General features: G+C 40.4%; 1 long non-coding RNA gene across 1 annotated transcript; it reads left to right on the forward strand.

The window, feature by feature from the left end:
• Window positions 1-850: 850 nt before the first annotated feature.
• LOC142785146 (uncharacterized) lies at window positions 851-7223 on the forward strand. Its single transcript, XR_012888863.1, has 3 exons — window positions 851-939; window positions 3813-3922; window positions 7167-7223. It is a non-coding gene; the product is annotated as an uncharacterized LOC142785146 (long non-coding RNA).
• The last annotated feature ends 8124 nt before the right edge of the window (window positions 7224-15347 follow it).

The following is a 15347-nucleotide window of genomic DNA, read 5'->3' on the forward strand; positions in this document are numbered from 1 at the left end:
CAACTATAGATTGCTGCCCCGCCGCGGATGAAAACAAGTATTTTTACACCCACACACAAGCTTGAGCAGTTGAAGGTTGTTTCTCGGGGCTCTCTTGCGATTGAGTCGGCCACCACAGGGAATTAGAGTGATACGCCATTAATCCCTGCATCTAGCTGTATTCCACTTAGTAGCTCTATCGCTTGATGACAAATCGAGCGCGGGGCGCGACGTTATTGCGCACGACCATGTCACGCGTAGTGGCGAAATCAGCTGATTGCGCCGGCCCGCTTGCTTCGATTTGCTTCAGAGCAAAGAAATGTCATACCTTGAAAGATTGCGTACTGCACTATGTCAACATGTTACTGCTTTGTAGCCATCCTGTTATTCATTGAGAATTGATAACTCTGATATCACTACTGTAGAGCTTTGCGTCGCCGACACGCACCGAACGTGAAACCGCACTACGTCTGTCGTAGAAGCAGTAGGACGCTGTCGTCTGCTAGAACAAAAACAAAACAAAAACCTGCAAAAATATTCATAAGTTGTAACTTGTTTTTTGAATAACCGTTTATCCCTTTTAAAGTTATTTTGCCAGATAACATACATTTTTTTCCGTTTATAGCAACGACAGATGTTTTTTTTCCTCACACAGATATCCAAACTAAATCCATTCAGAGCTAAAGCCACATGTTGTTTCTCTTTGTCTCCGTGAGCATGCTCTCTCGTGTGTTCGCGCTGCTACACACGAGAGCACGAAATGTTAAATTTACGCAAGGAAGCGCCGTTCCGCGTTCGTGTGATGTGCTAAGATTGCGCCCTATTCCCGCGGTTGTTCGAGTGTGGATCAAGTGCGAGTCGTCCAAGGAATCGGCTGGTTGGGCGGGCACTCGAAGGACTCCGAGGTGACGGCTGACGCCTGTGGTTGCTTCCCTCAGGACAGTGTGAAAGAAACTAAAGGTAAGGGGGACAATTTTTAAGTAGACCAAGTACGCCACTCAGTGCAAGTGTGTGTTGCTGCACTCGAACGAAGCGTCGTGAAACGGCAACCTTGCGCGCCTTTGCGAGTGCGGTTGCCGATTCGCTTTGACAACGCTAACGCTAGCAGAGCCATGGCGCATCGGCGCGGCCTTACTGGAGCTAATTCGAGACAACTGCGGCAACATGCATGTGTATGGTGATCGATTTTTTCATATGTGCAATGTAGTGAGGAAGACGCACACGGAGCTTGCTACGTTGTTGATTAAACGAAGCCTGCAGTGCCATTTGATGGAAAGCAGCATTTTGTTTACGTTCGCGGGCGATACAATTTGTAACTTGGCTCGATTCACCTAGCCAACTGCCTAAGTGGGTTGATTAGCATACGTTCACGGTAAAGCGTTATTATGCCTCTAAACAGTGGCGTTTGCTTGTTAAAATATATAATGTGTGTGCCTAGTGTAGAGAGAGAGGTGTTCGTGCAATCTGCATATGTACCTGCAAGACGCTTTTGCTTGTAACTAAAATGTACCGGCCAGCGCCTACATTGTACGCCTGACTTTGAAGAAAACTTGCATGCACATTGTGAGATTTCGTAATCTGCCAGAGTTGCTTTTTATAAAATAATACACTGCCAGCATGTTCAAAATATGTTTCGCTGCTGTGTGGCAGGGGTGCGGTTATCACGCTGTTGTGTAGTTGCTGATGCAAGCACTTATAGTTTTGATGCGTTATTATTTCTCATCTAACTCATCAGGTGTTTGGCTGTTTCAGCACAAACAAGGCAAAGAGAGAAGGAAGACGGGTAATGACAGGACCAGTGCCGACTTTTGTTTGCAGGAGAGTACCCACGTTGGTGTGTTTATTGTGACAGCCATTCTGTGTTGCTTTTTTGCCCAATTTATGCAACAACAGAGTTGTCAGCAATATGAGAGAGAACACTGAAATCAGCTTTTAAAGATCATGGTGAATAATGCCTAGTAATTCACCGCACAAAGTAACAACAAAAGACATCAGTATGATCAATGTGGACGAGTACAGTCTTGCATCTAAAAAATATATTGTGCAAAATGTTGTCTAAGTAAGAAACCTCTCTATGTTTGCAAATAGTGTGACATCACTTCGAGCGCCGTGCCAGCCATTCCCTCCCTCTGTGCAAGGGCTGGTTGGCAAGGAAGTTGTTTGTGAAGTTCCTGATAGACCACTGAGATGTATGCGATTCTAAACCTGTAGCCTATTATATACGTAATCTTTTGTGCAGTTACATCGCTGCATCTGACACCTACAACTTATTTGCACATTTACATTGCTCCCTTAGGACCTAACACACAAACTTGTTGTTTGCATTGTCACTTCATAATTATCGAGCGGTAAAAGTACTGAGTACATGTGAAACAAGAATCTCTGCAAGTTACATGAAGACATATGAGGCCTTCGATATAACGAGTTATACCTTTATTGGGCTTGCGTACTCGTCGGGGCGATTCATACATGCAGCTTCAGCAAACGGTATTTTCCAGCTCGGTAACCATGCAATTTTTTTCTGCACACAGCGCAAACACCGAGATATACCCACTCGAAGATGGTCGCGTCAAGCTCATATTTACCTTGACTAAAATGTCGAATCAAGTTTTTTCATCGACCGGTCCCTGCCATGAGTGCTAACGTCTTCGCAAACAAGACACATTGTTATTGACATTGCACACACCACACAATATTCTCAGTTGAACCAATATTCTCAATACCTTTCAATGCACACTGCGTGCCGCAATCAACAGTGCACAATTTTGAAGACTATGCCACTGCTCCTCGCACAGGCCACCACGTGTGTTCACTTCTTCAAGATAAACAGACAGCGTGGCAAATATTTTACCACACAGCTAGATGTTTGCTGACACATACTACAGCTAATGTCGACATTGTAACGTGAAGTGTAAGCTTTGAAAAATTAAAACTTGCCCCAAACACCGCACGACTGTACCGGGCTGAGTCATCAGCGGGAGTGTTTTTCCAGCCACACCTTTTACATTTGCCAGTGACATCATGCTGTGACGTACCTCGGTAGGGGCCTATCGCTGCATACTTTATGTGAATGAGGGTCCTGTTAGTGAAAGCAGGCATTGTTGATTTCGTAACTTGTTCATTCCCAACTGGACCTTCATTTGCACGAGTTGTCTGACTGATATTCAGGCGAACGTTTGTGCAATAAATTATGCAGTTGGCAGTCTGTGCTTGCTCCATACTGTTGTTACTGGTGTTTGTTGTTGTTACTTTGCACTGCTCATTACTGCTCACCTACAGAAACTAGCCTATCTTGCTGCTGTTTTGGACAAGATGCAGCTGGCAAGTGCGATAGTGTTCATAACTCTAAATTCTCAAGCAAAAATTATCGTTTTATATTCAGTTAGTTGCATTCATATCAGTAAATTATAAGAAATCATTGATTAAACATTAATCCGTGTTCCTTCACATAATGCTGACAACTTTTATATCAAATTGAATGGTGTTTATAAAAAACATGGGTTTTAGCTAAACTTCATGCTCTTTTCTTGAACAGCTGACAAAACGCTATTGGATGGTTACTTGCCATCCATTGGACTGTGTTTGAAATACATTGCAATTCGTCACCGGACTGCTAGTACACTTCACATTGGGGTAACATTTATTAACTATGGATTGATTAGTTAGGAACGGAAAGAAAGAAGCGGCAGGCCGGGATACTTGATAATGGCATCCGTTTCGCTATCCAGCGCATTATCATGCAAACTTCCTATAGAGTGGTTATGCGTCTTGCATGTGTGTCTGTAAACCAAGAACTTTGGGTAGATTTATATTTATCTTACAAATGGTTGCAGGACTGTGGAGGCTGTAGGGCTGCTTAGGAATGGTGGAATCCCTGGACATGTGTTCAACCTTGCTGCATCAGCTCCTTGGTGTTTTCACGGCATCTTTACAGATGTGTTGGGTGAGTAAAGCAAGCAGGTTTCAACACAAGGAGAAGTATAATATGGCAGCACCTCTTGTGCGTGCCTTACATCCCAAGTATATCAAATATTTATCTTGCACCTTGTGGCCTGTAATTTTTAAAGAGACACTTCTTTTTGCTTTATATTTGAGTCTTGATGCTTCGACAGCAATGTATTTGTGTTTGACAGCAAGTGTTCTTGAACAAATAACTGATCTCAATAATGACAAAACACCCTTCATACTTGGTCTTTAGCATAAGCTAGCACATGCCTGTAGCAGATTCAATTATTCATTTTTTGCTGGGATGATAATGGGCAAGTAGCAAAGGCAAGTTGAGATTGGAGGGGTCGGTGACGTCTGTTTAGGCTCTGCCATATTGCTTTGCAACCAGAGTTACTTGTGGCCACATATACAATGAAGCCACATGACGTGCATTCTAAATGAGATTACCATATCACATTTCGCTGCATCTCAATGTGTGCCAAACAAATGCAGATATCATTAGCTTGCCACTATAAAGGGATACTAAACCAACACATGGTGGAAATTTAGTCGTGGTGTTGCAGCTGTGTATGACTCTACCATGGATGCATAGCCGTGATAATTTGTCTATATCTTGTCGCAATAGTAATGTTACAAACATTGTACGATACAAAAGAGGTCCTCGCTTATTTCGCTTTTTTTCGCGATGCTTCTTTCTTGTCTCTTCTTGCCATGTGCTCCTCCTCACTGTACAAGGAGCAAGAGTAGTGGGCACACAAACACGCATTTAAAAAAGTGTTGTAAGGTGAGCACTGAGAAGCTGATCACTTCCGAAAGACTTAAAGAGGTAAAGGTATTGTTTCTAGCTACTTTTTGGGCACCCACATCTAGTTGTGCTGCTGCAGTTAAAAAATGAGTTAAATGTTAAAAATTAATTGGAGGTGGTTTGGCACCCATAATTGCAGTTACATACAGAACTAGGTTTCAATGCGTAAGCAAAATCTGTTCACTCTAAATCAATCCTAATGATATCTGAAAATCAGGAAATATTCACTGAAAATGTCAGGAAAAGGCTAAATGGTTGCCCCTTGAACGTGAAGGGGATACCCTTCTTCTAAAAGGTCAATAGACAGTCTAGTAGTCTCGATATTACATGCACTTTAAAATATTCTGGTGTGGTGCTTTTCATGCATGTTATAATGAGAGGGGTTTTTAATAGAACTGCTGTCACTTTTCCCTGCGTTGCTGAAATTGTTCACATTGTTATAATACATGAATCACTTTATGCCTTTTGATTTTATGCAAATGGTTTGCTTACCCAGTCGGTTTAACTTGATTTGGATAAAAACATAAATGCTCTAAACTTTTTTTTATTATACAGCAGGTTTATTTTTAAAATACGCGACCATTGATGTGGACACAGTTGGTGGCGTGCTTGATTAATGCTTCACTATCACCACTCTAACTACACCTGCTACAGTGCATAGTGTGACAAAAGTAATGGTACTTAACATTACTGGCAGCATACACTTTATGTCTCAAAATTTCTTAAAAAGCCTGGTAAAAATGTGTGTACGTTTTTTTTTGCTCCAACTAAATATTCTGGTCTACTCAAAGTAGCTTCCGCTCTTTTAAGGTCCTCAAACTATTAGGTGTTCAAAAGAAGTATCAATGCCATATGCTTTTTTTGTCAGCCTACTCGCCACTCTAATAATGGGAATTACCCGACAACATTACCCAGTAAAATATAGGGATGTTATAAAAAGTAATGTCAATTCAATTGTCAAGAAACGTTGCCAAGTTAAGTTTTTGTTCACTTTTCTTTTCATAATTTTGTTAAATTTACTTTTGATAACATCCCCTATAGTTTGTTTGGCATCATTTTTTACTAGTTCTCATTATAATGTGTTCAACAAAGACAACAAACCCTTAAATTTATAGTTCTTTCCTTTACTCATGAATCTGAAACAGTGAATCTCAGTAATCTTAGCGGTGTGTGACTTGTTTTTTTTTATCAGTTGTGCATGTGTTCAAGTACATGCATTTAGGTAGGAGGGTGAACCATTGCCACCTCCTGTGACTAGCAGATTTTCTGAGAACTGGCAGATGCATAATGCTGCCAAAGAAGTATAGGAATATTGGAAGTAATCGTAACGTGATTGCAATCGTAATGTAATTGCCAGTAGGCGAAAAAAAGGTGTCCCACACTCACCATATTGGTAACAAGCAGCGCTGACTGACTTTTCCATGTATAAATGCACATATATACCATACAAAATGGAAGAGGGACAGCCTCCATGGTAGCTCAGTTGATAGAGCATCGGACATGTTATTCGAAGTTCGCAGGCTCAGACCCTGTACAGGGCAGGTTATCTTTTTTTCCTTCTACACTTCTTTCTACACAATTACAACACTTCTATTCTTCTTGAAGACTTTCTGGTGTAAAAAAGTTACCTTATAATCTGAAGAGGCAAACAGAATGTGCCAGTGCACGAGTTAGCTCTTGTAGTGGTTACAAGTAAGATATGTTTTGAAGAATAAATCATTCCGCCACTTGCCTAAAGAATGGCTACAGGACATGGCACTGGATACAATTTCTTATTTTTGAATCAAGCTATCTTGTATTCTACTTTTATAAATTACATGGGGTACACATGACGGTATCACACACTTTAATGCCACAAAGATTATGCAGCGAACAATGTTATAAATGCGAAATTGCATAAGGATAAGGTGAAAACTGCACCCTCAACGAGAATGTACGAGGAGCACAGGGTGCAGGCGTCATTCCTTCTGCCCGTGCTTTTCAAGAGCAAGCTGTTTTCACTTCGTTCTGACCAACTAACTAAATTGAGATGTGTTGGTATAGTGCAAGAGGATGCTCCACGGGAAACTAGTATTGTCTCAAACTCTGTGTATGTCTTTCAATCTATATGGTGCCCGGTTCAAGAGTTCATGCAGACCAGATCGTGTAAAACAGGACCGTGTAAAATGGACCGTGTAAATAAAATAAATTGGACCATTTAAATAAACAGGATCGTGTAAAATGTCGTTTTCGTGTGCAACTGTAGTTGTGGTTGTGCTGAATGACATTTCTTTATGTACACTACATATCTTCGGATCGATTGTAAATGTTCGCATATGCGAGGCCTTAAGTTTTATAAGAATTTCCTCAGTGTGCCACGAGGAAATGTGTGTTCAGTGAAAATTTGCATATCATTATATACAACTCTTAAAGCCTCGTCTACAACTTTGTGCAGGTTGACCTTGAGCAGAAAACGAGGAGCAGCAGCACCCCCCAGAAAAGAGCAAGCACCGTGCAAGCTCCCGAAGCTCTCTTCGACAGGAACAGCAAGGTCACTGTGTGGCATTGAAAACCATTGCAAGGAGTGCCTTATCAGTACACTGTGCTGCTCTTTTATCGCAGAAGACGAAGTTGACCCCTCCAGAGTAACTTCACGCTCTGTATTGTGAGTGCTTCAGTGGTTTTGTTTTTGTCCAGCCAGCAGTTAAGAAATCATGTGTCAGATTCAGCCGGGGTGGCTAGAGGGAGTCGGGCAGGCATGTTTGGACATTTGTCTAGCCATGTAGTGCCAATTTTCGCACTGGTCCTGTTGGAGTTACTGCCACAATCACAGAAGCTACGTCACCTCTCTAAATGTACAGATGTGTCGGGGAAGATTAGCTGCATTAGGTTTTTCTATAACTGATAGCTGCCAACATTCTTCATTATACAGGAATTTTGTTCCTCACGTATGGGTGTAAAGTCCTCCACAGAAAAAATGCAACACGTCTACTTCCAGAAGGCTTCAAGGCCCTACTTGTAGGTTTTTTCGGCTTGTATCATAAGCACCTCGTTTGGGTGTACATGAACATTTTATAAACATGTACAGCGAAAAATTTGGGTGGCCGGCCGTTTTGTCGTTATCATGTTCCTCGCAGTATTCTTAAGCATGTTTTGCATTATGTCGTCAATCTGGTTCATGTGCATAGAAGACATTATGAAGTTTCAGGCTACAGTATAAAAAGCCTGGAAGCAAGCTATCAACAATTTTTTAACAGAGTTGCTTAATCTCATACATGATACATCACTAAACTTTCGTGCGTATTCATCAATGTAAGTTCGTCTTAGTGTTATCCAAAATGAAGATGTGAGTCGACAGATGGAAACATCTAGTGGGGTAATCAGGGTGAACAGTGGAAGTGCCTCAGACAGGCTGGCCGATGTTGCGATAGGAGGACCTATTTTTTAGAAGTCACCTTGTCATCCTTGGCGTGTTAGTTTAAATGGGGTCAGTAATGACATCATCTTTTGGTGTAGGCGTGTGTGCCTGTTGGAAATGTTTGTCTGAAAAAAAAACCTATAACGCAGAAGAGTGCAGCCCTTGCTTCTTTTCAAGTTAGGTTGCGCTGATACAAAGTGTTCTCCTGTCGGAGGTTGAGAGTAAGGGAAGCAAAAGAAAGATAAATAATAGAAAAGAAGAAAAGAAAAAGAAAGAAAAGGGGGATGCAAAGTAAAAGTAGTGATACACTGCTCCTACTTTGCATCCCCACTTTTCTTCTTTTTTTCCCTTGTTTTCTTTTTTCACCTTTTTTGTTACACTTGCATTGTCCCATCTAGTGCACGAATCAATGACACATGGCTTTGCTATAGCAAAGACGCCTATGTGGTGTTGGATTGAACAGTGCATTGTACTTCATTCAGTTAATTACAGACTGATCAGTCTTGTAATAAGTGCTTCCTGTCTATCACCACACATGTTCAAATGAAAAGTTTGTGCTGGGCTCTTAGTATGCTGGTATATAGCTTGTGTCTTGGACTACTCAAAATGAATGTTATTTTGCTGCTGTTTATGGTAATGAATTTATCCAACATGAAAATATCTTGCCTTGCCAACTTTGTCGGACCTGCCTTTTTTTTTTCTTTCCTATGCAGGCATTGTATGTGAGGGAGGCAGTAACAGAGAGGTGATAGCTTGAGCTTCGGAAGAATAAATGCTGGCAGTGAAGCAATTACACATCAAACATCCCAGCCATTTTGCCAACCGCACTAAATGTGTTTTGAAAAAAAAAAGTATTGTGCTCGGTTACTGTATTGAAAACAGCAACATGCTAAAATATATTGCAGAGAACAAAATATTAGGCCACGTGTGTGCCTTCTGGACTTCCCAGGATGTCGTCTGGGTGTAGTTTGTAAAAAGTAAAAAGTGTTTCGAAAATACTGCCTCTTCTAAACCAAATTCGGTCTAGGTGTTAAGTAAAACTTATCGTGTGTAGTGCATGAAGCTCAGTAATATTAGTGCAATTTTTTCGCAACATCAAAAGCAAGGAAGCAGTTCTTTTTATATGACAAGCTATATGATTACACTTTGTCTTAAAGTAGAAAGGAATTTTTGAAGTTTTCTCATGATGGCTGTTTTCTGCATTTGATATACGACAGCTTCCGTTCCGAAGTTCTCCATGACCCTCAATAGGAGACTTCAAAAATCACTTTCCTCATTTAAACAAAAACTGTAATGATAACACTTGCCAAATAACAAGAACTGTTTATTTGCGTTCAACTTACACATAAAGGTAATTTTCAATTAGACAAACACAGAGCTCAATTTGCATCTCAATGTGGACAAAAACGATTATATAGTGATATTTGTAACCTGAACCTAACATTATTTTTTTCGTGAAATATAACTTCTGTGCAATGAGTATTTGTGGCTCAAATATTCATACGAAAAGCAGTATTGCCATACAAGAAATGCAAACGATAAACAGTATGGCTGAATTCTTCAAAGCCTATGTAGCGGAAAAATTGTACTAATGTTACTTGGCTTCAAATACTCTAATAAGCTTCTTTACTTCATATGAATATCAAATTTGATATGGCAACAAAAAGCGGTACTTTGAAATTTTCCTCACAAATAACACCCGCACGACATTCTGTGAAATTCTGAAGGTACCCACGTGACCACTACTTTTTTCTCTTCAAAATATTTCTGCAAATAGCCATTTTCAGAAGAGTAAATCATCATCATTTTTTAAACTATACATCTGTGATGGTCGCCAGGCAGTAAGGTTTGTATGTTTGTTGTAGAATAGCCCAGTGCGAAAAACAACAAATGTCAGAGCATCCTTTGACGCTCGGGCAATTTCGATAGCATTTGTTTGTTAGCAGCAAGTCAGTTAAGCCCTTGTCTTTATGCTTATGCCCAGAAACAAAACACAAGTAACTAAAGTAGTCCTAAGAGTCATGTAGTCTCACTGTTCCAAGGCTTGTGGAGCCTAATTTAGTGCAAGCTTCACCATTTTTAAAAAATTCAGATTCAAACAACAGGTTTTGGAGGCACAGTGCATTTTCAGCTAACTCGTTTCACACCAGTTACTTAGATAAAAAGCGGAAAGTAGAGGTAAAAATACCATTTTAAAGGCATTGTAGGTAATAGCAAAAAGGACTGCTTTCTTTTTTTGTGTAGTGCTTTGCCTGAACGCTGTGCTTTTTGTGGTATTGTTCATTATCTAGTGAACATAGGCCTTAAAAACTAACATTAGCCATGTTGAGGTCGATTTTTGGTTATAGTCATAGTAGCCATAATAAAAATATATGACTTAAAACTTGATTGTTCTTTTGAAGATGTTTTCTTGCATAATGATATTTCAGAGTCTTAGTCAGTTTTGTTATAAGAAAACGTGATGTCAAAATAGGGTCACTCTTTGTAGAGTCGTTCAGTTCTACCTTACCTTTTATATTCCTTATAGAGCAGTTATTTTCAGTATTGGTATTTAAAATGGAATGAGCATGCTGTATGTAGTAAGGTGTAAGCACTTACAGATAGCACATGCACCCAACTTTTCTGTTGGCAGGTTATTTCTGTTATTCTTGATTGATATGTGGGGTTTCACGTCCCAAAACCACTATATGTATATGAGAGACGCCGTAGTGGAGGGCTCTGAAAATTTCGACTACTTGGGGTTCTTTAACGTGCACCCAAATCTGAGCACACGTGCCTACAGCATTTCTGCCTCTATCGGAAATGCAGCCGTGATTCGATACCGCGACCTGCGGGTAATCAGCCGAAGTTCTGTTACTCTTGCTCCCCTATATGTGTGCAGTTCGGTTATAGTTATCTGGCTTGCACAGATTTTTAATTGCACCTGCCTTGTCCTGCTTGCTTTCATGGTGATTTTAACCTTCACAAGTTGCATAGGTTTAACTCTCAAAATTGTTCAAGATGCCAATTTTGTGCACAAACTGTATAGTATAAAGGCAGCAGATGTACATGCACACACTTATAAATGTACATTGAGAGCTTTCACTTGCAGTTTCTAAAGTTTTACTGTGCAGGAAGCATTTAAATCATAATTTCATAAGGACATAATAATCGATTATCTCTACCATTGAAAATCGTGACAACCTAGTTATTTTCACTGTGATAAGCATGCTGTTTTCTTTTAAGTGGCAGAACTAATTTATACACTACTTCCTTCTATTATTCACGTATGCATAACATGAAGGATGGTGTGCCTTACATTTTCAGTTTCATTCTGTGTGTTATATTTCTTGTGCATGTGAACTATTGTGCTAACTTGTGTCTCTGACATTATTTGTGCCAATTATTTTCATTTCCAGGTGCCTATGAAGGATACATAAGTTCTATAGCAGTGACCTTCCAAATTTACAGTGGAGCCGGAGCCTCAAGCAGCATTTCGCCGATCTCGACAAGGCGTTCATGAGACAAACACTGCGCCACAGTTTCACAGTGCTATGATTATTATTTATGTTTAAACATTTCGTTCTAAAATTGCTGTTACATTGTGTTTTGTGCCACCATCCTGTGGCTTAGGTGGAGCTCGTGAAATTACGGTGTAGTCTACTCATTTGTGTACCATCAACACTGCAATGTCACCATTCACAGCTGGAGCATACAGACAAATAAAAAAATATATTGATTGTAGCAGGGCTGGTGTGTATAATAATGCTTCTCTATTGATAATAACTTTATAAGTTCTTTAGGTCTTGCATAGAACACTGCATTAATGTGTTGCGATGTAACCACCATTTATGATCGCTAGCATGTTAATTTAGTAGTTTTGTATTGTATCTCATTTGAAAGGTAATTTTGCTTCCGCATCACGACAATTAGAAAGATGCCGATGATTCAATCCCTCATTAAGTAGCTTCTTAACACATGTTTCTTTCAAGCCTTTGTTTACTCATCAAGGCTGTTTCAGATAGCAAACATATTTCACCTTCATACAACACATGAAGAATGAAATATTCATATATATTTCTACACAGTACTTGCTTTTGCAAACAACGTGAATGGCCAATTGCTTTTACTCGAGATCTAGGATGTCCATTTGATCTTTGCAAGATGCAGCAGATAGATGCATGGTTTTTGCATTATGCTGATTTCCGTAAGCTGCTTATCGGGTAATTTAGCCTCATATGGCACTTTCCGTAAGCTGCGGATGTCCGCATCTTTCCGAACGATATGGCGCTCTCCGTAAGCTGCGGATGTCCGAATAGTTTCGCATGATATGGCGCTTTCCGTAAGCTGCGGATGTTCGCATCTTTCCGCATGATGCGGCTTTCCGTGGTCCAATAATTGCGTATGTACGGATCCGTATATGCGGAACGTTTTAGTAGGGTTACCCGGTCATGCAGCGTGAGGAGTGGCCAGGTTAGTCAGGTGGAAGCCGTTCCCGCCGCCGAACGCCTTGCTTAGTTGTACACGGACAGGAGGGGGCACCGCAGAACACAAAGCCGATAAATGCAGCCACGCAGGCTCTAAATAAACTGAAAATTTACATTGTTAACGTCTGATGAAGGGACCGCAGCGGAAACCTCTATTATATTGAGCGCGAAACTATCACGTGACTATAACAGCCGAAAATGCAAAGCGCGGGTGGCCCAACGTTGACATTGTATATCCTCAAGACAAACAAAGCGAGTGGCAATCTTAACGGCTATTAGTTGTTTTATAATTAGGCAGTTCTAGATTTTGGAATGAAAACATTTTATTTCAGTCCTGCAGGACACGCTTAGCGCGTAGCGGGCGTCTCCCACGTAGGGACTGACAGGGGGTACCTGGCGGCCGCTTCGTGGGCCTGCTGGACGGCCCATTGCTGGTCGGCGAGAAGTGAGCTCCTGAGAGACCTCTCCCACTTCCTTGAGGTAGAGTCAGGAGGAGTTCTACACTCCCAGAGCATGTGTGGGAGTGTCGCTGTGTGTCCACATGATGGGCATGTGTCGCTGGGGTATGCATCGGGATAGTAAACGTGAAGCGCGGCCAGGTTTGGGTACGTGTGTGTCTGTAATAGGCGTAGGGTTAATGCCTGCGGTCGGCTAAGTTTTGGGATTGGGGGTGGAAAAATGCGGCGTTCCAGGCAAAAGTGCTTTGTAATTTCATTATACATAATTGGTGCATCCCGACCGGTATCTAACCCAGCAAGATGGGGTTGCCCTGTGGCAGTAACTGGATATAGTAATTTTACTCTATTACTATATTCAGTTACTGATTTGCGTGTTTGCATCTTTTTCTCAAATCATTGCATTGCTTTTTTGTTCCCCAAGAGTAGGGGCTCTGTGAAAGAGCTGTTTTTTATCTCCATGGTTCCTATTGGTTCCACATCCATAATTTTTGCCAATGGTAGGGTTTGTTGTTGCTCTTGTCTCTCATCATGGAAGCATGTAGGTACCGTTTTAGTAGATCGGTTGCTTGTGTGTTTATACTGAAAGCATTCTTCAAGACATGATTGTGGTGAAGCATCATAATGGAGGCCCAGTTTGATTCACTACTGTTTGCTCACTTCAAAATGTAATGGTTCCCATGCTATTTTTTCAACCACATAGTAATAATTAAAATAGACAGGTAATTTATTCTTCAAGTCTGCATGCATACAAGTTAAAATGAAGCCTGCCTACAGCAGGCGTTTTGTAGCCTGGAAATTGGGGGTCCTAAAAGGCTTGCTCTTGCACATATCTTTCTCACATATCAATTCACTGTGTTTAGTGTATTTAGCTACAGACGTAAGAAGGCGACGCAATAGTTTCCACCATGTGATTGTGTTCTTGTGTTTCGTTTTTTGCCAATGCAGTCACTCTGTGTGAAGAACGTACGGTGCGGAGCTATAGAGGCCTAGTCAGGTGACTCATGGTGGTCTTTTTGTCTCCTGCACTACGGCAATCGTGTATTGTCAAACAAATAAATAAACAAAAACATAGAGTGCAGCTGTATAAAAAATCAGGTACATAGAAGGATTACTGCCTGAAAAACATAGGCTGAACTGTTGTCTGTATTGTTCATGCTTCTATTTCTTACTCAACCACACTAACTAGCCACTGTCAGCCATTAATCAAATGAAAACACTAAGTTGAAAATGTTGCCATGTGTGTTATTGTATGTTTCAGCGATTATGTTCTCCATGTTGTCTCTACGTTCGCTGTTAAATATAGGTGTGATGTCTATGTACAACGTTGATGCAATGTCAATATTTGATTGTTGTTACCACATTAACACCATCAAGTTAGGGCAACGTGATAATTTAAATGTTATTGCCTCGTTAAAAACAATACGTTAGGACAACGTCAATATTTGAATGTTGCTACAACATAAAAAACACTGTGTTATGACAACTTAATACTATAAATGTCGGTGCAATGTTATATTTTACCGTCCAACATTGCCTTACATATGTTCCATTCAAACCACGTTGACTAAACCTTTTGCGTTATCTGGGGTGTGTGTAGGCAACACAGATAGGCATTAGTGAATTTTCTTTTATGTAAAGTAGAGTAGACTCCTTTTAAACGAAACCTGAATGAAACAGCAAAATTTGTTTTGTTTAAGAGAAGTTTCGTTTACTGAGAGATAAAGAAGGGTATTTTATTTATTTAGAAAATCAAATATATCAGTGGCATTTTTTTCATTTAGGCAGCAATGTCAGAAATATCTAGCAGTTGCCCTTTCTCTTTATCTAATGTTCTTCTACATGTTCGCTAGCAATACAGACGCCTAAAGATGCGATCTTGCAGGGTCACATTTGGCCCAAACTTTGACCCGCAAAGGACTAGTTGTTTTTAAAAATTACTAACAGGGAGATGAGTGAGTTGATTTTAATTCATACAGAAAATAGCATCAAGCCCTCAACAGAAATCTGTTCGCATGCACGTGTGAACAAAGAAATAAAAATCCACACTTTACACCGTAAGCAAACAAACCACTCCTAAACAGTGCTGTCTACGAAATTGTCAAGAACCAATATTTATCACCGTTTTCTCGGTGAATAGCTTTACTGCCAATTGTTAACCTGGTGGGAGGCGTGCACTAATTATGCCCAATGTCCTGTTTAAAGGTTTCCTCACCGCGAACGGTATGTTTGCGAGCTTTTTACAATTGAGAGCTTTGCGTTTAGTAATACCAAAAATATATTGAAAATGTTTAACG

This window comes from Rhipicephalus microplus, chromosome 2 (genome assembly GCF_043290135.1).
Source record: "Rhipicephalus microplus isolate Deutch F79 chromosome 2, USDA_Rmic, whole genome shotgun sequence".
Taxonomy (NCBI): Eukaryota; Metazoa; Arthropoda; class Arachnida; order Ixodida; family Ixodidae; genus Rhipicephalus; species Rhipicephalus microplus.